The 5,777-nt window shown below is 40.6% G+C and overlaps 1 pseudogene; it reads right to left on the bottom strand.

Annotated features, from left to right (window-relative positions):
- Positions 1 to 855: 855 nt before the first annotated feature.
- On the bottom strand, positions 856 to 1,844 carry LOC118152307 (cyclin-dependent kinase 1 pseudogene; annotated as a pseudogene).
- Positions 1,845 to 5,777: the final 3,933 nt, after the last annotated feature.

The raw sequence follows: 5,777 nt of genomic DNA, 5'->3' as shown, positions 1-5,777 counted from the left end.
CACTGTTTTTTATGTATGTTGTTGAGGTCTTTTAATCTAAGGGTGGAGCATGGGAATGGCATCCCATATAGCATTTCAAAAGGACTAAATTTGAGCCTACTTTTAAGAGCCACTCTTACTCTGAGCAAGGAAATAAGCAAAACCTTATCCCAGGTCAGGTTGGTCTCCTGACAAATCTTAACTGAAGTCTTTTTTCAGGACATGATTCATTTTTTCACTCTTCCTGGTGGGTCCTCCAGGCTGTGTGGAATTTTCATGTTATGCCAAGGACTTGAGAGATATCCTTAGTGACTTTGACCACAAAGCTGGCACCATTGTCACTCTGATTAGCAATGGGCAAGCCAAACTGAGGGATGATATTTTTTAAAGCAGAGCCGTAACAACTTCAGATACATTCTCTATTCTGCAATGGAATACCTCAATCTATCCTGAAAAAGTATCTATGAACATGAGCAGATGTTTAAAGTTTCCTGCCACCCTCAGCATTGTGTTGACATCAATCTTCCAATCCCAAGATGGCTCTCACTCCGTTCATGGACGCCTTGTATCATGGGTGAAGGGCTAGTTTTAAGGTTGTTTCAGGCCCAGAAGAGACATTTCTGTATGACCATTTGAAAATCCTTTTTTTTTCCCTGACATCAATATTATATTTTTATTATATAACAAATAGTTGGTACAGTGAGACCTACACACATATACAGAATTATATTTAAATTCATATAGAATATTTACATTTTAAGTTATACTTTTGAAATTAGAAGATGAAGTACAGCTTAAGTTTGACAACAGAGAAATATATAAGACAAAAATAGAGTTAACAATAAAAACACAACTATCTGTTCTTGATATATGTGGAAACTTTTTGTCAGAAAGCTACATCTTCTTAATCTGATTGCCCAAATCATGAAAATATGGATGATTCAGTGCCATTTTCCCAGAAATTCTTTTGGCTGGATCGTAGATTAACATTTTTGAGAGCAAATCCAAGCCATTTCATTCAAGTTTTTGACATTGGATGCTAGGCTTCCTGGTTTCCACTTGGGACATGTATTCTTAGAGTCCTGTAAAGATTCCACTTCTGGCCAGGCTTCATTATTGGGAGTGCCCAAAGCTCTGAAAATCCTGAAGAGTTGATCAGTTTCTGAATCCCCATGGAAAAGTGGTTTCTTAGTTGCTAGTTCAGCAAATATGGTGCCTATACTCCAAATGTCAATTGAAGTCAAGAAACGAGCCGATCCCAGCAATACTTCTGGTGATCTGTACCAGAGTGTTACTACCTCATCTGTATATACTCTAATAGGTATTCCAAAAGCTCTGGCAAGGACAAAATCAGCCAGTTTAATTGTTCCTTTGTCATCAATCAAGAGATTTTGAGGTTTTAAGTCTCTGTGAAGAACTCATCTAGAGTGACAAAACACAATCCCCTGTAGGATTTGGTATAAATAACTCTTAACAAGTGAAGAATCCATACATTGGCCAGGAGGGATAGAATCCAAGTATGTCTTCAGATCCATGGAAAGAAATTCAAAGATGAGATATAACCTGGAATCCTGCATAAGCACATCCTGAAGACTGACTATATTTGGATGACGAAATTCTTTTAATAGAGAAATTTCCCGAAATGCAGTACTAGGAACCCATTCCTCTTCACTTTCTAGTCTAATTTTTTTCATGGCTATGACTTGACCTGTAGTTTTGTGTCTGCCTTTATGCACAACTCCATAGGTACCTTCTCCAATTTTCTCTATTTTAGTATAATCTTCCATAGTTAGTCAATAGGTATGGTAGATCCCTCTGAGGCCCTGGGCCAGCCTCTAGATGCAACCCCGACACCAGCCACTCTACCTGGCTTATCATCCCACAGAGGCAACTACCACAGCCCCTTCACTTTCCACTCAACTTCCAAGAGCCAGCTTTAAAGCGAAGTGCGAGCAGTTTCAAACTCGCCATGCTAAAGGTGAAAAATCTTACGCATACATGGGTCAACAATATATCTCTGAATCCAGTGGAAAACGGTCTCCCATCTATATACCAACTGGTGCCCTGGGTATGTCCAGCAATGCCACCCATGAGGCATTCAGACACTAAAACTAACCCCTCTTTGTTATGTATCCCTCCATCCTGTGTTTTTCAAGTAGGGTCAAAACCCCAATTGAGTGCTCTTTTAAGTCCGCCTCTGAGTATGTAGGCAGTTCAAGATCAAGGATTATTCCAGGTGTTAATGGCATCAGTAAAGTTTGGGGGACCTTTTCTCTTGCTGCTGTCTTTTCATCCTTGTCTAACTGATTATTGTCTTTTGCTAACAAACTGTCTGTCTGTTGATGCCCAGGGCAATGAACTACAGCCACTTCTTTGGGGACCATGACTGCCTCTAGCAGAGCTAAAATCTCTTTAGAATGCTTAATTTCTTTGTTAAAAGCCCTCTTTTGTTTTTTTTTCAAATCGCCACATGATAACAGAGATGGCATACCTGGAATCTGTGTAGCTAGTCATTTGTAATCTTTACCTAGTTGCAGGATGTGGGTGAGGTTAATGAGTTTTGCTTTCTGTGATGTTCTGGCGGAAGTGCCTCAGCTTCCAAAACTTATTGTTGTATCAACACCACATACCTGGCCTTTTTGTTGTTGTTGTTGTTGTTGTTGTTGCTGGTCCATAAAGCTACATCCATCTGTGAGCATCTCTAGATCTGGATCTTCCAATAGTATGTCAATCAAATTTAGCCAGCTAGAATAAACTTGTTGAATACTTTGTAAGCAGTCATACATAAGTTTAAATGTTATCTGAGGGAGTAAGATGGTGGAATTTAAAGTAATAACAGCTCTCAACATCACATTTAGGTTACTCGGGAGGATAGCTTAATATTGACCTAGGCTTCTAGAGGTCCACCAATAGCTTCCTTTTTGTACCAGTAATGGATGTACATAGTAGGGTGCATGCACTGTAGTTGGTTGGGTCAGAAAAAACTTTTCTGCTTCCTAAAGAAAATCACAGCTGGCAGCAATAGCCCTAAGGCAAGATGGCCATCCCCTTGTGGCAGTGCCCAGTTGTTTTGTGAAGTAGGCATCTGTTCTCTTGATGTTCCCTAAATACTGGGTTATCATTCCTAATTCTGTTCCTCATCTTTCAAGTAGAAATAGGTCAAATGGCTTCTTTATACTGGGGAGTCTTAATACTGGAGCTGTTATCAGCTTCTCTTTAATGGTCAAAAAAGCTTTTTAGCAATCCCCAGTTCATTTTAACAGTTTATTATATTCCCTTTTTATATTTTTTATGGTTTTAAATTTTTGTGGGTACATAGTAGGTATATATTTTTATGGGATACTTGAGATATTTTGATACAGGCATTAAGTGTGAAGTAACCACAACATGGAGTTTGGGTTATCATTATATCCCCCCTTTAAAACACCATGCAGCAACTTAAGTCCGAGGTTGTGGATCCAAATGTGGCAGAACACAGCCAGGCCTAAAAAATTCCTTAGCTGCTGCCACATCCTAGACCTGGCAGCTCTAGCAAGAACTTTCTTCCAGTCAGGGAGGTTTCTCTGTCCCTGCAAGAGTTTAGCCCCAAGGTGTTTAACTGAGGATTGTAACATTTTGCCTTTTTTTGCATACTTAGTATCCCTGTTTGCCCAGAAGATTTAATGTTAATATGGTGCTCTGGTCAGAAGCCTCCTTGCTTGTGCCAGCACCTAATATGTCATTAACATATTAGAGAGAGTCCCATATTTTGGCTGAAGGTCCTGAAGTTGCTTAGTAAGAATTTCCCTAAAGATGATTGGAGACTTTTTAAAGGTCTGGAGAGCTGTCCAACAGTACTGCCATTTTTCCTTAGTAACTGGGCCCTCTCATTCAAAAGCAAACAATTCTGTGACTCTGAACCAAAAGGAATGAAAAAGAAAGCATCTTTCAGAACTGAGACTGTAAACCAGCAAATTCACCACTAAAGTTATGAGTAATGTATAAGGATTGGAAACCACTGGCTGAATGTCCTTTGCAGTTAGGTTAATGGACTCAAGTCCTGAATAACCATATATTCCTTAGTCCCAGGCCTCTGGACCAGCAAGATAGGTGTGTTATATGAGGACCAGAAAGGTCAAATGAGCCTAAATCGGAGGAAAATGGGTAACAAAGATTCAATATCTTATTGTGCTTTTTTTCTCAGGGATATTGTTTTATATTTGGCAGTGCCATTTCTACACATACATTAACCTGTACTGGTGTCATGGATTTAGCCCTCCCTGATATCCTGTTTGCCTCAGGAATGGTGACTCACCCTTTGTAGCAATTCTTCTGGGCTGGAAGCAGGCTTAGGAGCTTAATGTAACAATTCAGCTTGAAGAAACTACGTTGGCGATCTAGGGGTTAAAGTGTTCTTTATAGGGTCCTCCCTGGGACTCCAGTCACTTTTACAGCTTCTGAAGACAGTTTGGACAGGTAGGTATTTAATACCCAGTAGGTAGCTCCAGTATCTACTAGAAATTCCAAAAGTCTGTATCCCATTGTTATAACAACCTGGGGTTCTGTGTGGGAGAGCTGAAGGGTGTTGGTTGGACAGAAGGAGCTCCTGGGGTCCTGTAATTCCTGTTCCTCATCAACAACGTTCTCAGCCTCAAGTCCCTTGCCTGTGGGGAACAGATAATGCATTTGGTGAATGAGAGGTTGATTTTCCTCAGTATTTGCCCATCTGTGGTTTGGACAATCTTTTCTCCAATGGCCCTCCTGTCTGCAATAAGCACATTGGTCAGGATCTGCAGTGGAGTGCTCCTTCTTATTGGAAGCACAGGGAAAATGGTGTCTTATCTTAAGTTGGCTGCTCAAGCAGGGTCTTTGCCATGGTAAAGAGTTCCTTAGGTTACAGTAGCTTCCAGCAAGGTGGCTTGTTGTTGCATTGTTCTTTGCTTTTTCTGCTTCTGAACCTGGTCACTGCTGTTGAATACTTTGAAAGAAATCTCTACCAATTGAGACAAAGACATGCCCAATCCCCCTTTGATCTTTTGAAATTTTCTCAGAATATCAGAAGCACTCTGGCTAATACATGTTATAGTTATTGTGTTTAAATATTCTGGGACAGTGAGGTCAACATATGTATATTGCCTGAAAACTTTAAAAAGCATCCCAGGAACTCAGAGGCTCTCATTGGGCTTTCGCCTTACTTCTTGAACTTTGTTAAGGCTTCTTTGGTTCAGTGCCTCTTGATGGAGTCTAGCCAGAATGCAATCATGATAATGCTCAAGCTTAGGCTTGTCTCCAGCATTAACATTCCATCCAGGGTTGGTTATAGGCACTGCAATCTGGCCTGCTGCCTACACCAGGGTTACTGAAGAAGTCAGCATGCAAATGATCTGCTTCATCTCTAGCCTTTCTAAGACCATTCTCCACTCTGCAGATATTAGAAGGATATTTAACAGGATTTGAACTTTGGCCCAGGTGGGGTTATTAATTGGAAATATAAATGAAAACAATTTTTTAAATTTATTTGGAAGTATCCCAATAAGTGGGCATATTATTTTTCCAATTGAGTAAGTCAGAAGTAGAGAATGAAGAGTACACCCAAATCAGCCCCATAGGTTACCCTGCACTGACATCAACAGTTCCCATAACTAGCTGCCAAAGGCAGAATTGCCCTGCTGAAGTTAAAGTGGCACCCTGGCTGAAGGGTTCCCTGATAGATGTGAGAAATGAAGACCATTCCTGTAACCCCCTCAATCCTGGCCTCTTGGAGGTGGGAACTATGGTTCAGGACCTGGTGATGTGGTCAGGACCACCCCATAAAGAGG

Source organism: Callithrix jacchus, chromosome 3 (genome assembly GCF_049354715.1).
Source record: "Callithrix jacchus isolate 240 chromosome 3, calJac240_pri, whole genome shotgun sequence".
Classification (NCBI taxonomy): domain Eukaryota; kingdom Metazoa; phylum Chordata; class Mammalia; order Primates; family Cebidae; genus Callithrix; species Callithrix jacchus.
This window is presented reverse-complemented; position numbering and strand designations above follow the sequence as displayed.